The sequence below is a fragment of the Chlorocebus sabaeus genome, chromosome 16 (genome assembly GCF_047675955.1).
Source record: "Chlorocebus sabaeus isolate Y175 chromosome 16, mChlSab1.0.hap1, whole genome shotgun sequence".
Lineage (NCBI taxonomy): Eukaryota > Metazoa > Chordata > Mammalia > Primates > Cercopithecidae > Chlorocebus > Chlorocebus sabaeus.
Genome location: NC_132919.1, coordinates 10,572,010 through 10,589,471, shown reverse-complemented (window position 1 = coordinate 10,589,471; position 17,462 = coordinate 10,572,010). Strand labels below are relative to the sequence as shown.

General features: G+C 46.8%; 1 long non-coding RNA gene and 1 pseudogene across 1 annotated transcript in view; one reads left to right on the top strand and one right to left on the bottom strand.

Moving 5' to 3' along the window:
• Positions 1-17,462, bottom strand: part of LOC140708599 (uncharacterized) — a 223,212-nt gene that overhangs the window by 205,286 nt on the left and 464 nt on the right. The gene's annotated exons all lie outside the window — the stretch shown is intronic.
• Positions 35-2,354, top strand: LOC119620360 (ubiquitin-ribosomal protein eS31 fusion protein-like; annotated as a pseudogene).

The window sequence follows — 17,462 nt, the reverse complement described above, 5'->3', positions numbered from 1 at the left end:
TCAGTGCAATGTTCTCTCTCTTGGGAATCTGACCATGACTAGCAGTGTGGGAGTGCGGCGGAAGAGGCAGAGAGGCTGTGGGCAGGAGATGAGCAGAAGGGTACAGAAGAGAAGCAGCAGCAGGAGGAGCAAGGAAGCCTCCCCATGTCCTACCTGATACACCATCTAGGCAGCTACCATTTGTGGGGTGACTGCCATGTGCTAGGTGCTCTGCCAACAAGCAGTAGTGAGCCTGGCTGGGTGCTGCCCACGCTGAGACTGCATTTCATAGGGAAAGGCAAACAATTACGTAAGCAATTAAAACAAAGTGGTCACCCCATCGTCCCAAAACAGGGGCATGAGAATGAGTGGACAATGGGCTGTTCCAGCAAGAAGCCACCAGCTCCTGCTTCTGAAGACTGAAGGGGACGTGGCTGCTCCACCTGCAGGAGCCACACCGCACCGGATCCTGCATTCAAGAACCCATTCTCATCCCGTTCTGAGATTTCTGTCTCCTCTTTTTGCCCATTATTATGCTTATAATAATCACTATTATATTATATTATAATTACTATTATATAAGCATATATTATATGCTTATATAATTATATATTATATTATAATTACTATTATATAACCACACATATGCTTATATAATTATATTATAATAATTACTATTATATAAGCACATATTATATGCTTATATATATTATATTATAATTACTATTATATTATAATAATTACTATTATATTATAATAATAACTATTATATTATATTATAATAATTACTATTATATAAGCAGTTCCCTATCCCATTTAACTTGTTTCTTAAGCTATCCAGAGTGATTTTTTTCTTTGTTCCAACCAAAGGGGCGAAACAAATAAAATGTCTTTACTAATTTGTCCAAGCATCAGTATTAAAGAATGAAGTGAATGGAGTGATAGAACTAGTTATTGAAGGGAATTTGACTTCTCCCTTGATTAGTAATTAGCAACAGCTGCTTAATCGAACCTGGGTTTCCCATCCCCAAGTTAAAAGCTAACAAGGCAGTTACTGAGGGCATTTTCTAAGTGCGTCACGTATATCCACTCATGTAACACTCTCAACCCTAGGAGGTACAACTGCTTCCATCTATCCATTTTACAGATAAAGAAATGCAAATCGTATGAGGCATAGCTGGGATTTGAACCCGTGGAGTCCAGTTCTAGAATCTGTGTTCTTAGTTACTAGGTTTTCCCAGTCTTTCAGTGTGGACTACCCTTTCTAATGTACCCTACCTTTGTTGTATTTTCAAACCTCTTTTTTCTGTCAATCTATTACAAGATCCTGAATGCAGAAAAAAATTCTGGCTTTTCAACCTGCCATCTGCAGTGGAACTGCCACCGAAATACAGATTTTTTCTTATAAAAATCTTTATGAGGAAGACCATCATCCTCAAGGCTGAATCCTTGGATACGACAGAAAATGTAAAGGCCAAGACCCAGAATAAGAAAGGAATTCCTCTTAATCAGCAAAGGCGGATCTTTGCTGGAAAGCAACTGGAAGAAGAAGATGGATATACTTTGACTCCTTCCTTCCCTCCTTCCCTCCTTCCCTCCTTCCCTCCTTCCTTCCTTCCTTCCGAGAGAGTCTTGCTGTGTCACCCAGGCTGGAATGCAGTGGTGCAATCTTGGTTCACTGAAACCTCCACCTTCTAGGCTCAAGTGATCCTTCCATCTCAGCCTCCCGAGTAGCTGGGACTACAGGCACACACCACCATGCCTGGCTAATTTTCATATTTTTAGTAGAGACAGGGTTTCACCATGTTACCCAGGCTCGTCTTGAATTCCTGAGCTCAAGCAATCCCCCATCTCAGCCTCCCAAAGTGCTGAGATTACGGGCGTGAGCCATAGCACCTGGCTAATTTTTTTTTTATTTTTAGTAGAGACTGGGTTTCACCATCTCGGCCAGGCTGGTCTCGAACTCCTGACCTCGTGATCCACCCGCCTCGACCTCCCAAAGTGCTGAGATTACAGGCATGAGCCACCGCGCCCGGCTGATTACAACTTTCAAAAAGAGTCTACTCTTCATCCTGTGGGAAGACTTCGTGGTGGTGCTGAGAAAAGAAGAAATCTTACACCACTCCCAGGAAGAATAAGCATGAGAGAAAGAAGGTTAACCGGCTGACTTGAAATACTAGAAAATGGATGAGAATGGCCAAATTAGTTTGCCTTCTTTGGAAACGCCCTTCAGATGATTGTGGCACTGGAGTGTTTATGACCAGTCACTTGGAGCGAAATTACTGTGGCAAATTGTTGTCTGATGATTGCTTCAACAAACCAGAAGACAAGTAATGGTGTATGAGTTAATAAAAGACATGAACTAACTTTTTAAAAAAAGTCTGAGCAGAGCTGCTCCGATTAAAGATGGGCGCGAGAGTCACAGCTGCCTCGGCACCTCCCTCCTCCCGCGCAGGGAGCGTGGTTTGAAAATCTCCTGTGCATGTGTGGACAGAAGCAGGGTGGCTGAGAGTCTGACCTGTAAGATTCCAGGGGGGGCTCCCACTGCACTTGCTCTGGGATCCTGGCAAGTCATGTCACCTCTCAGATTTCAGGGTAACCTCCTACAACTCACAAGGGACCAAACTCACAATGGGCTCCCTGCCCATCCCAGGGTTCTGCTTGCTGGTTGGGCCAGGCTGGTAACAGATTATTTTCTGCCCAGAGAGGCTAGAAGCTAAAAAGAGAAAAATGAAATGAAGGAAATACCAACTCTTACTCTGCCCCTAGCTCCTAGCTCACCAACTAGGTGCAGAAGTGAAATACAGTAACACCCGTAGCTGTCATCAGCTGGAACCCTTTCCATCTCTCTCAAATTTAAAGAGTTGCTTTGTCTCTCTCCCTCTCCCTCCCACCCTTTTCCTCACCTTCTCCCCCTCTTTTCCTCTCTCCCCTCCTCCCCGTCTCTCTCCCTTTCTCTCTTCCCCTCTCCCCACAGTCTATGACTGTGTGTGTGCGTGTGTGCCTGTGTGTGTGCGTGTGTGCCTGTGTGTGTGCGTGTGTGCCTGGGTGTGTGCGTATGTATGAATATCCTCTGTTTTGCTCCTTTCCATCAAGCATTTGAACTTCATCAGTCACCGTACGATCAGCGGAGCAGGCACCGTATATTTGTTCTGTGACTGTAGAACCTACAATCTCCTTTCTGATAAAGGAATCCTACTTGTTTCCACAGAGTATGACGTCCTCAAAATAAACTTACACAGAACATAATTCGATTTTTTAAAGAGCTATAAAGCAGGTCTCCCCACAGAGATCAAAAGCCCACTTCCGGCCCATGCTACACTTCCTGCCCACACTACACTTCCTGCCCACGCTACACTTCCTGCCCACGCTACACTTCCTGTCCACGCTACACGGGGCTGTATCTATTTGTCTGCAGAGATAGGAAGGTCCAATATCTGAGCAGAACGAATTTCAAAGCCTGCTCAGCAGACTTCTGATAAATGTCTTTTCACCGGCTCTGTTGAAATGTGTAACAGAGCTGTCTTTTTTTTTCTTTTTAGACAGGGTATTGCAGTCACTGGAAAGCTTTATGCTCTGGGGGTGGAATCACTGGGTGGTAGCAGGCTTAGGGTCATTTCAAAGAAATGCACGCCAGCCCCATAGCAAGAACTCATCTCTACAAAAAATTTAAAAATTAGCTGGGCATGGTGGTGTGTGCCTGTAGTCCCGGCTGCTTGCGAGGCTGAGGCAGGAGGATCATTTGAGCCCAGGAGGTCGAGGCTGCAGTGAGTTATAATGGAAGCACTACACTCAAACCTGAATGACATTGTGGGACCCCAATTCCAAAAAAGAGAGAGAGAGAGAGAGAGAGAGAGAGAAGGAAGGAAGGAAGGAAGGAAGGAAGGAAGGAAGGAAGGAAGGAAGGAAGGAAGGAAGGAAGGAAAAGAGAGAGAGAGAGGAAGGAAGGAAGGAAGGAAGGAAGGAAGGGAGGGAGGAAGGGAGGGAGGGAAAGAAAGAGGAAGGAAGGAAGGAAGGAAGGAAGGAAGGAAGGAAGGAAGGAAGGAAGGAAGGAAGGAAGGAAGGAAAAGAAAGAGAGAGGAAGGAAGGAAGGGAGGGAGGGAAAGAAAGGAAGGAAGGAAGAGAAAGAAAGAAAGAAGGAAAGAAAGAAAGAGAAGGAAGGAAGGAAAGAAAGAAAGAAAGAAAGAAAGAAAGAAAGAAAGAAAGAAAGAAAGAAAGAAAGAAAGAAAGAAAGAAAAGAAAAAAGAAAAGAAAAGAAAAGAAAGAAAGAAAGAAAGAGATGAAGGGAAGGAAGGAAGGAAAGAAGGGAGGGAGGAAGGGAAAGAAGGGAGGGAGGGAAGGAGAAATGAATGCACCCTAGGCAGAAACAGGGAATCTGTACTCAGATGAAGAAGGAATTTAAGCAGGAGAACAGAACTAATGGCCAGGATACTTCTGGGCAGTAATTTCTGGATCATATGACACCCTATCTTCCATGCCAGAAAAGGAACCTCTGATTCCCACTAATGGTGAAACTGCCCAAGGGATTAAGTATTTTTCCATTCAGGATCTAACTTTAAGATCAGAATCAAGTCCTTCCCCTCTAATTTGGCCCATTTTCTCCATAAAGGACCATTATTATGATACAATAATCATTTTGTGGGTGCATTTTCTAGGCTAGGCACTAAGCGAGCCATTTTTTTTCACTCATTCATCCATCCTACAAACCTTTATTGGCAAACCACCGGGCGCCAGGCTCTGTCCTGCGTGTTGGGGATACGGCAATAAGGAATGTATTTGAAGTCCCTTTTGTCATGTGGCTCACATACAAGTAGGAAGACACATAATCTTTTTAATGAGCAATAAATACATCTTGCCGAGCAACAAGGAAAGCTAAAAAACAAACAAACAAACAAAAACAGAATGAGGAGATTGAAACAGCATCCAATTTCAGATAGAGTCGTCGAGAGAGACTCTAAGATGAGGTGCAATTTGAGCAGAAATCGAAAAGCAGTGGGAGATTCAGCCTTCTAAATATCAAGGGAAGGGCAGTCCAGTGGAGGGCACGGTGCAGGGAGAGGCCGTGAGGTGGGGGCGCATGGGTGTGTTGGAGGGGCAGCTGGGAAGTGAGCGGTGATGGACAGAATGAGCAGAAGGAGGGCATGAGTCCAGAGGGGTCACAGGCCCTGGGAGCATCCTGGGGACATGGATTTTATTCTGAAGCTGTTAGAGAGCTTTGAGATGAAGGAGAGTCATGATATCTATGTGTTAAGGGCAATTCTAGTTACTGTGAGGAAAACAGGGTTTAGACAGGCAAGAGTGGAAGCCGAAAGACTGGTTAGGCAGCAGATGCCACAGTCCAGGTGTGAGGTGTTTGGGTTTGGGTTGGGCTCCTAACCGTGAGGGTGGACAGGAGTCGCCCGATTGCAATTATGTTTCCAAAGTGGAAGCAACGAGATTTGTTGCTGAATTAAGCATGGAAGAGAAAAAACAGGTCAAAGATGATTCCAAGATTTTGGCTGGAGCAACCAGGAGAATTCACGGTGCCATTTAGAACAAGAAGAAGACTTACAAAGAAAGCAGCTGATTGTGGGGAGGGTATCCGGGATTTGGCTTTGGACCTGTTTGAACAGAAATCACATAGGAGCTGGGGCACGGTATAAGGAGAGCCCAAAAGAGGGCTGAGGACTGGGCCCTGGGGTTAGCCCAACTTGTGATTTGGGCAAAGAGGAGGATTCCTCAGAGAAGGATTCAGCAAAGGAGGCCAAGGAAGAGTAGCCTGGGAGGTTAAGAGAGACCTAAGAGAGAGTGATGTCCCCTGGCAGAGAGCACCAGGCGTTCCAAGGCAGAGGGCCTGATCCACTGTCACAAGCCACTGACGGAGGGAGCAACAGGGGACTGAGGCTTGACCTCAGATTTGGCAACACACAGTTGACCTTGATAATGTCATCATATGTAATTCTGATACCAGCCCTGCAAGCTAAATATTATTGTCTTCATTTTACAGATAAGGCAACGGAGGCCAGAGGAGGTTCAGTGACACACCCAGGGCCACATAACCAGTGAATGTTGGGGATCAGATTAGAGTGCCCATGTCTCCAGCCTCCTTCTACCATTGACGCCATCACACTGACTATCCGGGCAGGACCCTCCCACCGCGTCTGAGAGCGCAGGCTTGATTTCACTGCCAAGCCGATAATGTCGACAACAGCACTTACGGTGCTGGCCCATAATTGAAACAAGCTTTGAGAGCTAACTGCCACCCCAAAGGCCTCAGGGAGGAGGTGGCTGCCCTCAAAGGCTCAGTCTTGTATTCTGTAACCTCTCTACCCTGAAGAGGATCCCACCAGCTGCCTCTTCTTCCAGATCCTGCTGAGAATTAGGCATCTCCCAGCCCCACTGCCAGGCCCCTTCTCCATATCCTCCCTGTCGATCATCCCCTTTAAACTAATAGAAAACAGTGAATAATTTTCTATCATGCATCTTTGGATTGTTTACTGATTACCATAAACATTAGCTGCATTTGAAATGCATTTTTTCAGCTTACTGTATTTTTATTTTACTGTTTTTTTGTTTTTCTTTTGAGATGAAGTCTCGCTCTGTCACCGAGGCTGGAGTGCAGTGGCTTGATGCTGGCTCACTGCAACCTCTGCCTCCCGGATTCAAGCGATCCTCCTGCCTCAGCCTCCCAAGTAGCTGGGATTATAGGTACCTGCCACCACGCCCAGCTAATTTTTGTATGTTTAGTAGAGATGGGATTTCACCACGTTGGCCAGGCTGGTCATGAGCTTTTTTTGACCTTTTTTAATGAAAATTTTCAAACATACAGCAAAGTTGGAAAGTTTTGAGCAGTGAACACCCATACACCACCCCCCAACTAGACTCTACATGTAACATTTTACTCTCTTTGCTTTACCCCACGTCTGTCCATGCATTCCTCCCCCTGCCCACCAGCAACCATCTTATTTTCTAAGCAAGCTGCAGACGTCAGTACACTTCACCCCTGAACACTTCAGCAAGCACGTCACGAACTAGAGTTCAATATTGGTTTAAGGGTTTGTTTGGTTTTCTAGATACACTTTGCAAACAGAGAAATGAACATATCTCATGAGTATGGATGCTGAGTTTGGACAAATACATACACAAATAGGTTACTGAAACCTCCATCAAGATACAGAACATTATCATCACCCCAGAAAATTCCCTCATGCGCTTTCCCAGACACTCCCTGTCTCACCCCAGAGGCCAAGGCGGGTGATCACGAGGTCAGGAGATCGAGACCACCCTGGCTAACACGGTGAAAACTCGTCTCTACTAAGAAATACAAAAAAAAAAAAATTAGCTGGGTGTGGTGGCGGGCGCCTGTAGTCCCAGCTACTCAGGAGACCGAGGAAGGAGAATGGCGTGAACCTGGGAGGTACAGCTTGCAGTGAGAAGAGATGATGCCACTGCACTCCAACCTGGGCGACAGAGCGAGACTCTCAAACAAAACAAAACAAAAAAAAAAAAAGAATTCTCTCATCATCATCTAAAGCAAACTGGGCTTGAGTCATGGCTGTTTCGAGCCTGATCTTGGAAATCAGAAAGCTCTGGATTTCTACTTCAGTCTCCACTGTTACTAACTGGGTGACCTTGGGCCAGTTATCTAACCACCCTGCACCTGCACCTTACTTTTACATCTATAAACTGGGCACAAAAGTATCTGAAGGATAGGAGAGGCTTATTAGGATTTAAATAGTTCATTTATTCATTGGCTCTTTCCTGTAGCAATAGTTAATAAGAATGCACTGCGTTCAACCCCGCTAAGCCTGGGAAGGTAGCAGGAACCAAACGCAGAAAGAAAGACATTGTTCTCATCAGCCTGTCATTCTGTGGGCTACACAGATACTAAACAACTAATTGTACAGTTATTTATTTAATCACCATTGTGATCAGTGCTGCAAGGGAGGTGTGACAGCTGCTAAGAGCCTGTGACGGGCTTACATAAGGCAGCTAAGAGTGGAAAGAGGACAAAGAAGGCAAAGAGGGACCCTTCCTGACAGAAGGAAATGCAGTGTCTGAAAGCTCTCTGGAGGGAAGGAGCACTGCCCTTTGGAAGGACTGAAGAGGCTGTGTAACCATAGGGTGAAGTGTGAGTGAGTGTGTGTGTGTGTGTGTGTGAAGTGGTGCAGAAGGAAGGCGACCTGGAAAAAGTGGAGGCTGATCAGGCTGGCCAGTGCTCTGAGTATGCAGGGCTTTGCAGAACAGGTTCAAATGTTGGTTTTTTAACCCCAGAGCCATAGGCAGCGAGGGGTGCTGGATTGTAAGCTTCACGCAAGAAGAGCAGGTGAGAGTTGTCTGTTTCGTTCACTGCTGGATCCCTAGTGCTTAGATGAGTGCCTTGGATCCATTTGTGGGAGGGAGGGAGGGAGGGAGGGAGGGAGGAAGGAAGGAAGGAAGGAAGGAAGGAAGGAAGGAAGGAAGGAAGGAAGGAAGGAAGGAAGGAAGGAAGGGGGGAGGGAGGGAGGGGAGAGGAGAGCAGGGGAGAGGAGGGGAGGGGAGGGGAGGGGAGAGAAACAGAGGAAAGGAGGAAGGGGGGAGGAAGAGAGGAGAGGAGAGGAAGGGAGGGAGGGAGGAGAAAAAGGGAGGGAGAGGAAGGGAGGGAGGGAGGAGAGGAAGGAAGGGAGGGAAGAGAGGAAGGGAGAGAGAAGAGGAAGGGAGGGAAAGAGGAAGGGAGGGAGGGAGAGAGGAAGGGAGGAAGAGAGGCAGGGAGGGGAGAGGAAAGGAGGGAGGAAGGAAGGGAGGGAGAGAGGAAGGGGAGGGAGGGAGGGAGAGTAGAAGGGAGAAGAGGAAGGGAGGGAAGGAGGGAAGGAGGGAGTTAGGAGAGGAAGGGAGGGAGGGAGGAGAGGCAGGGAGGAGAGGGAGGGAGGGAGGGTCTTAAGCAGAAGTTGGAGATTTGTGTCTCATACAGTCACTGGCTGCAGTGTGGAGACTGGGTGGGAGGGAGCACAGAGTAAGTATTCTTCTGCTCAGGCTGCCAGAGCACTACAGACTAGGATGATACTTAAACATTGATTTCCTCACAGCTCTGCTGGCTGTAAGTTCAAGATCAAGGTTCCACTGGGGTTGGTGTCTGGTGAGGCCTCTTTTCCCAGCTTGTAGATGCCCTCTTCTCACTGTGTCCTCACATGGCCTTTCCTCTGTGTGGGCCAGGAGAGAGCCAGCTGTGGAGCCTCTTCCTCTTCTTGTAAGGATACCAACCCTGTGGGATTAGAGCCCCATCCTTACTACCTTGTTAGCCTTCATTATCTCCTCAAAGGTCCTATCTCCAAATACTCAACATACGAACTGGAGGGTGCAGGGGGAGCACAGTTCAGTCCATAATAGGGTGGATGCCGTCCATAATAGGGTGGGAAGCCAGTTAGGAGGTTAATGTGTTCAAAGCGGGGAAATGCTGGGACCGGGTGTCAGGAATAAAAATGGGGGACTACTGAGCAGAAAAGTTCACCTGAATCAGTGATGGACTGAGAGAGGAGGAAGGACAAGATGTCAGGAATAACTTCCAGGTTTCTACAATGATCATGGTGGCTCCCATAAAGATATGTCTACATTCTAACCCCCGGGACCTGTGAATGGGACCTTATTTAGCAAAAGGGTCTTTGCAGACATTACATTGAGGATCTCAAGATGAGACATCCTGGATTGTCCAGGTGGGTCCTGAATGTGATGATACCTCATCTTATAAAAGAAGAGCAGGGCCGGGCGCGGTGGCTCTAGCCTGTAATCCCAGCACTTTGGGAGGCCGATACAGGCAGATCACGAGGTCAGGAGATCAAGGCCATCCTGGCTAACACGGTGAAACCCCATCTCTACTAAAAAATACAAAAAAAAAAAAAAAAATTAGCCGGGCGAGGGGGCGGGCGCCTGTAGTCCCAGCTACTCGGGAGGCTGAGGCAGGAGAATGGCGTGAACCCGGGAGGCGGAGCTTGCAGTGAGCTGAGATCCGGCCACTGCACTCCAGCCTGGGCGGCAGAGCGAGACTCCATCTCAAAAAAAAAAAAAAAAAGAAAAAAGAAAAAAAAAAGAAGAGCAGGACAGACAGAGAAGGTAATGTGAAGAGATTGGAGTCATGTGGCCACAAGGAGCCACAGGAAGCTGTCATAGGAAGCTGTCAAAGCAAGAAAGGACTTTACCCCAGAGCCCTCAGTGGGAGTGCAGTCCTGCTGACATTTTGACTTTGGGTGACTGGCCTCCAGAATTGTGAAAGAATAAATTCCCCTACTTTTAAGGCAAGTTGGTGATAATTTGCTAAGGCAGCCCTAGGCAACCGATACAAGGAGCACTTGAATGGGTGATGGTGCCATTCACGGAGAGAGGGAAACCGGAGGGGCTCAGGTCTTGTGGGATAGGAGGGTGAGTATCAGTTTACATGTAGAAATTCAGAAACCGTGGTGACTTTCAGATGTCAGGAGACGAAAGGGCAGTAGCCGGGCTTACCGTAAATACTCATTAATTCATAGTTGTTATCATCATTTACTTTTAGAGTACGCCTACATTAGAAGTGATTGCTCCTCTGAAGCATATCTGAATTTCCCGGCATACTGGGGTGGCAAACAGTTTCAAGCTCTGCCAGCACCACAGCAAGGCTTAGCTCTTTTCTTGCAACACCCTTGTTTAGGCATAAACATTTCCTGGTACAAAGTTCTATTTGAATCGCTTCTCTGCCTGTTGACTAAGATCAAGTGTAAAGTCCTGTTTGCACTTCTTCACCTCCAACTGATACCAACCTCGTACCCACCCAGACTTCTACATCACAAACTTCCTGGGAGAGCCAAGGGGAGGCACAGCCCACTCTTCCCTCCTCCTCTCCTAGTTCCCCACCGGCTTGACTCCATTCCCAGCAGAAGTCCGCCATCTTGTGGACACATACAATTCCAACAGCCCAGGCCAAAATCAGAAAGTCAAGATCAGAGAGAAGATGACTTCAAAGTCACTCAACTTCTCTTCCTACCTCCAAATACAGCTTCATCTAATTGGCTCTAAAGGTCAAGGGCATGAGTGGAGAATCTTTCTGGTCTTTAAAATAGCTAAGATGTAAGAAAAATGGCATCAAAGGAGGCCCTCAAAGATCACCCCTTCAGCCTTTAGAGAATTGAGTCCCTTGGCCTACAGATGACCCCTTCCACCGTTTCCAGTTCATGGAAACAGAGCCACTGTCGAGTGAAATGCTCCACTCTCATGGGAGAGAGAGCCCACTTCACTCACTGCCTTCGTAAACCTGCAGGAGGCCTCATGCTCTCATGAGCTTGAAGAAGTCTAATTTCTGACTCACTTATTTCTTAACCAGGGTACTTAAAAGCTAGTGTGTGCCCTTGTTTCTCTATCCATAAAATGGGGATGATAGTATTATCTACCTAATTGATCTGTTGTGGGCACAAGATGAGTTAATATATATGAATTGATTAGAATACTGCCTAACTCAGTAAACTCAAGACGCTACCTATTACATCCCCCACTACCAAACCCAACATTCCTACAACATTTCAATGTGTCCCCATTCACCTTGGATATTGTTGATATCCAAGTATGTCAGGTGCTACTGCAGAGAAGAAAAAATTAATAGGTTATAGTCCTTACCTTCTGAAATTTGTGGCATAGTCTAGAAGCATGAACAACACACATACACACAGAACAATTATTGCGAGATTAAAACTTAAGAATTTCCAGCTGGGCGTGGTGGCTCACACCTGTAATCCCAGCACTTTGGGAGGCCAAGGTAGGTGGATCACCTGAGGTTGGGAATTCAAGACCATCCTGACCAACATGGGGAAACCCCATCTCTACTAAAAATGCAAAAAAAATTAGCCGGGCGTGGTGGCGGGCGTCTGTAATCCCAGCTTCTCGGGAGGCTGAGGCATGAGAATTGCTTGAATCTGGGAGGCGGAGGTTACAGTGAGCCGAGACCCCGCCATTGCACTCCAGCCTGGACAGCAAGAGTGAAATTCCGTCTCAAAAAACAAAACAAAACGAAACAAACAAATAAGAATTTCCACCAAAGGAAAAAAAGTGAAAGTGTAAGGAGAAGAGCATTCACATTCCTACCTAAGGAGATCAGGTGACTAAATCGAGGCCAGGTAGCTGCTAGCAAAGGTTGACAGTCACTGATTCTGGACGAAGCAAAGGCAACACTGGGAAGGGCTTTGCCATTCCCTTGAAGAGCTCACCTACCTTCTGCAGTCTGTTCTCAGCCATGCAGAATCAAAAACTTGTTTTTTTAAGTTATTTTCTATCAATTATTTTTATTTGTTGTGTAATCTGCCATGTATGATTTTGAAAATCTTTTTTTTTTTTTTTTTTTTGAGATGGAGTCTTGCTCTGTCACCCAGGCTGGAATGCAGTGGTGCAAATCACAGCTCACCGCAGCCTCGAGCTCCTGGGCTCAAGCAATCCTCCTGCCTCAGCCTCCCAAGAAGCTAGGACCACAGGCACATGCCACCACACCCAGCTAATTTTTAAAAAATTGTTTGTAGAGATGGAGTTTTGCTCTGTTGCCCAGGAGGTCTTGAACTCCTGGGCTCAAGTGATCCTCTCACTTTGGCCTCCCAAAGCACTGGGATTACAGGTGTGAGCCACCATGCCCAGCCTCGAAAATTTAATTTTGTCATCAGATGAGGAGTGGAAGTGTTTTTTTATTCCCTGCATACAGCCCAATTGACTTTATCTCCCCAACATCACTCATTCGTGCTTCTTTCCCTCCACGGCCACTGCTACCCCGTTAGCCCTGGCCAGCATTCTCTCTCTCCCGGCCTGCTGCAAGCACCTCATGGCCAGTCTCTGCTTCTTCTCTGGCCTCTCCCAGTGCATCCTCCTCCACGGGGTAGCCCAAGCACAGCTCCCATCATGCGCTCCCTGCTCAGTGCTCCAGGGGATCTTCAGCACACTTGGGATAAAACCAAACCTTTTTTTTTTTTTTTTTTGAGATGGAGTTTCACTCTGTTGCCCAGGCTGGAGTGCAATAGTGTGATCTCAGCTCAATGCAACCTCCGCCTCTCGGGCTCAGGCGATTCTCCTGCCTTGGCCTCCTGACTAGCTGGGACTACAGGCATGCACCACCATGCCTGGCTAATTTTGTATTTTTAGTAGAGATAGGGTTTCACCATGTTGGTCAGACTGGTCTTGAACTCCTGACCTCAGATGATCCACCCGCCTCGGCCTTCCAAAGTGCTGGGATTACAAGCATGAGCCACCACACCAAGCCGGGATAAAATCCAACTCCTTACCTGCACCGTGCCAGCCTCATCTATGTCTACTTGTACTTTCATTCCCTGCCAACCTCTGAAGACCTTAAAGGATTTGGGGTCTTCTCATAAGCACGTCTCTCTTGGCCTTATGCACCGGTCCATAAAGTCTTCACCTGTTCTCACCCATCCATCTTTCAGGGCACACCTGAAAATCACCTCCTCAGGAGGTTTCTGGAACCCCTGGGAAGAGGTCAGATTCTCTGGTTTCATACATTCCCATAGCAGCCTCACTTCTCCTTCGTAGCATCACCACCATTGCTGGCTGGAACTCCTACCTATTCATGTAATTATTGTTTGGCCTGCAAGCTCTACAAGGGCAAACACTGTGTCTCTCAAATCACAGTCACATCCTCACTTCATTCACATGGAATCAGCAGAGCCTGGAGACAGTATGGCCTGGCCTTTGCTGATCTAGTGTCTGGTGTGCTGGACAGAGGAAGGTAGATGGCACAGGCAGTGGTTTCTGATCCTTGTAATCCTTGCTCCCAGTATGTCACCTTGGGAGCATCACCAGCACACGCACACTCTGGACATCCAGCAGAGACAGGAGCCACTCACTGGTGATGACCCTGTTTCGGACTTTGTCCGGCCTCCACCCCCACCACATTCCAGAGTAGCTGACCACACCTCGAAGGATAGATAATGGAGACTGCTACAAGGAAAACAAGTCTATAAAAGAGAATGGCATGGGCATTCCATCGATACACACTTTGAAATCCACCTGGCTCGAAGAACCACATATTCTCCACTCTGTAGGCCAGCTAGGCAGGAAGCCAAAGTCTCCAAAATTGACCTTCTGGAATCACAGCAAGGGGAGGGTTGAGTCTGTGAAATTTTCAACCCACATCAGCCCCCAAGAGGTTGGGCCGACCAAGAAATGTGAGTGTCCACATCTGGTGGAGCAAAGCACTCTCTCCAGTCTGTGTGAGGATGGACCTGGTCTATGCTTGCCTTCCAGTGACCTAACTTGGAGCCTCTGAGCCCATCAATCCTCCTTTGCTGACATTCTTCTTTTACACACTTCCATGCATTCATTTTCTCTCTCTCAATCCTGTGACCCTGGGAGGCCATTTGTGTCTTTATATGAGCTTCCTCTCTCAGCTCCATCTCTTAGCATTGGATTAATAACCCTACTCTCAGGGAACAAGCAAGCATCTCTATTTCCAAGTTCTCACAGGACAGATGTCCAGCCATTCTCGGATTCCAGCAGGGAAGTGAGTCCAGCTCACCTCACTCCTGTGGCTCCAATTGCTTTTATGATGCTGTCACTGACTGGGCAGCCAGGGAGCGTCCAGCAGGATGAAGGGTCTTTTGTGCTGTCCTTTCTGCAGAGGGACGCCAGCTTTGACAAGACCCCACTCCCTCTAAAACTTCATCTTCTCTGCAGTGTTGTATCACAGCCTTTTGTTAAAAAGGAAAACAAAATTACTCTTCAAACAGAGCTGTCTGAGGTATTGGACTCATTTAAACGTATTTTTCATTACTTTTCAGACTAAGCCTTCTCTTCTGTGTCTCTGCAAATTCTGGACAAACCTATAGCAGAAGGTTTGAGAGGATTTCACACATTGCCTTAACTATTGAATCGTGACTTTACAAGTCATCATTCTTTGTTGCAAATTACAAAAATCCAGCTCACACAGGCTTATGTAAAGAAGAGACTCTGCTGGTTTTCAGATTGTTCCAGCTTCAGGCATGGCTGGATCCAGGCCTTTAATCTCAGGTCCACTTCCTCTACAGTGACTTTACCCGTAGAAAGCCTTTCTCCTTCTGAGGCTTTCTCCTGACAGCTTCAGGCTCACGTTCTACCAGCTCTACACATTCATCACAAAGAAAGCTTCTCTTTAATAGTCTGAGTAGGGTTGCCAGATTTAGCAAATATTTGGAACACATCATTGATGATCCAAAATTCAGTTCAACTGAGGTTGTCCTTTACTGACAACCCTAAGTCCCATACAGGTCCTAGTATTGAATCTGGGCACTTTGGACCCTATATCCATTCTAGACACAATCACAGTGGTCAGCAGAAGGGGATATGTCAGCTGGCAGGCCAAAGTCACCTGCCTATCCCCAGAAGGAGGGGAGCATGGTCAGCCCTGTAGTCCACATCCACCTATAGTGCGTGTGGTAACCCACAGTACTAAAGACACTGATCCTAGAAGAAAGGGGACTGAACCCTGCAAAGGCAAAACCAACAGACGCTCACTAAGGTGACTTTGAAAGTCCTGGCCAGGTGCAGTGGCTCACACCTGTAATCCCAGCACTATGGGAGGCCGAGGCACGCACATCATGAGGTCAGGAATTCAAGACCAGCCTGGTCAATACAGTAAAACCCTATCTCTACTAAAAAAAAAAAAAATACAAAAAGTAGCCCTACATGGTGGTGGGCACCTGTAGTCCCAACTACTCTGGAGGTTGAGGCAGAAGAATCACTTGAACCCAGGAGGCAGAGGTTGCAGTGAGCTGAGATCATGCCACTGCACTCCAGCCTGGGCAATAGAGCAAGACTTAGTCTCAAAAAAAAAAGAATAAAGAAAAAGAAAAAGAAAGTCCCAGACAACAGTGAAAACTGTACAACTTCATGGTGGTTGTATGGCATTCAAGAGCTTAAAAGCACTTCCATGCCATTGTTTCCTTGTGGATATTATAATCATTCCCTGTATTAATTTGCTAGGACTGCCCCAAAAAAGTACCATAGACTAGGCGGCTTAAACAACGGAAATGTATTTTCTTACAGTTCTGGAGCTGGAAGTCCAAATTCAGGATGTCGGTAGGGTTGGTTTCTCATGAGGCCTCTCCCCTTGGCTTGCAGACAGCCATTTTCTCCCTGTGTGCCCATGTGGTCTTCCCTCTGTAACTGTCCCCTCTTCATATCAGGACACTAGTTATATTGGATTAGGGCCCACCCTAATAACCTCATTTTAACTTAATCATCTCTATCAAGTCCCTGTCTCCAAATACAGTCCCATTTTGAGGCATTGGGGGTTAGGGCTTCAGCGTACGAATTGGGGGTGCAGGGGGAATGCAGCTTTCATTTTTTTCTTTTATGTAAGGAAAAGGACAGTGAGAGTAGTCTTGGCTTGTTTCCAATCCCAGGGCTGATTTCGTGGTGGTACCCCACCCAGTGCTGGTCCCCGCTGTCCCCACCCCACCTCTGCAAACACGGGTGCCCACTCCCCGCCAGCCACCAGGCTCCCTGCCTGGTCCCAGCACCTGACCTTCATGGTCCCAGCACCAGGCACAGAGCAGACAACATTCCTGAAATAAGTGTTTCGTGAAAAGAATGAAATTCAGAGGGAAAGAAAAAAAAAACAACTAGACAGTTTGAGGAGATTTAGCTCAAAGGAAAGGCGGACAGGCACAGAAGCTCCTGATTTGAAGCGATAAAGACTCTTTAAAACAGCAGAAATGAGGCCTATGGATGTGTAAATGAGCCCAGGGAGGAACTAAGCAGAAGGGCGAATTACAAAACAGAAAAAGACAGGACAGACTAGGGGAGAACAGTGAATATTTCAGTGTCTTCGGTTCATAAGAAATTCATGAGCAATTTTGGAAATTTTGTTGGTTTTGGTGGTGGGAGAGAATTGTAAATATGTATAATATGTAAATATCTTTTATAATAAAAGCCCATGAAGATAAATGAGCCTGTCTGTGGAAAAGCTGTGAGCTGTATAAGATGTTAATATAACTGTCGTCATTCTAGAAATTACCATAATGCTTACAGGGATTTGAAAGTTCCTGAGCTTTGGAAGGAAATGCATAAATACTAAACAGAACACACATACACACACACACCCCCCCTTCTTTTTCTTTCTCTTTCTTATTTTTGTAAAAATCTTTTTTTTTTTTTTTTTTTTTTTTTTTTTTTGAGGTGTCTCGCTCTGTCGCCCAGGCTAGAGTGCGGTGGCACACAATCTGGGCTAACTGCAACCTCCGCCTCCCGGGTTCAAGCAATTCTACCGCCTCAGCCTCCTGAGTAGCTGGGATTACAGGCTCCCGCCACCACGCCCGACTAATTTTTTTGTATTTTTAGTAGAAACGGGGTTTCACCATGTTGGCCAGGCTGGTCTCGAACTCCTGACCTCAGGTGATCCGCCCACCTCGGCCTCCCACAGTGCTGGGATTACAGGTGTGAGCCACTGCGCCCGACCCTTTCTTTCTTTTGCGTGGGTCACTGCGCCCGGCCCTTTCTTTCCTTCTTTCTTTCTTTCTTTCTCTTTCTACCTC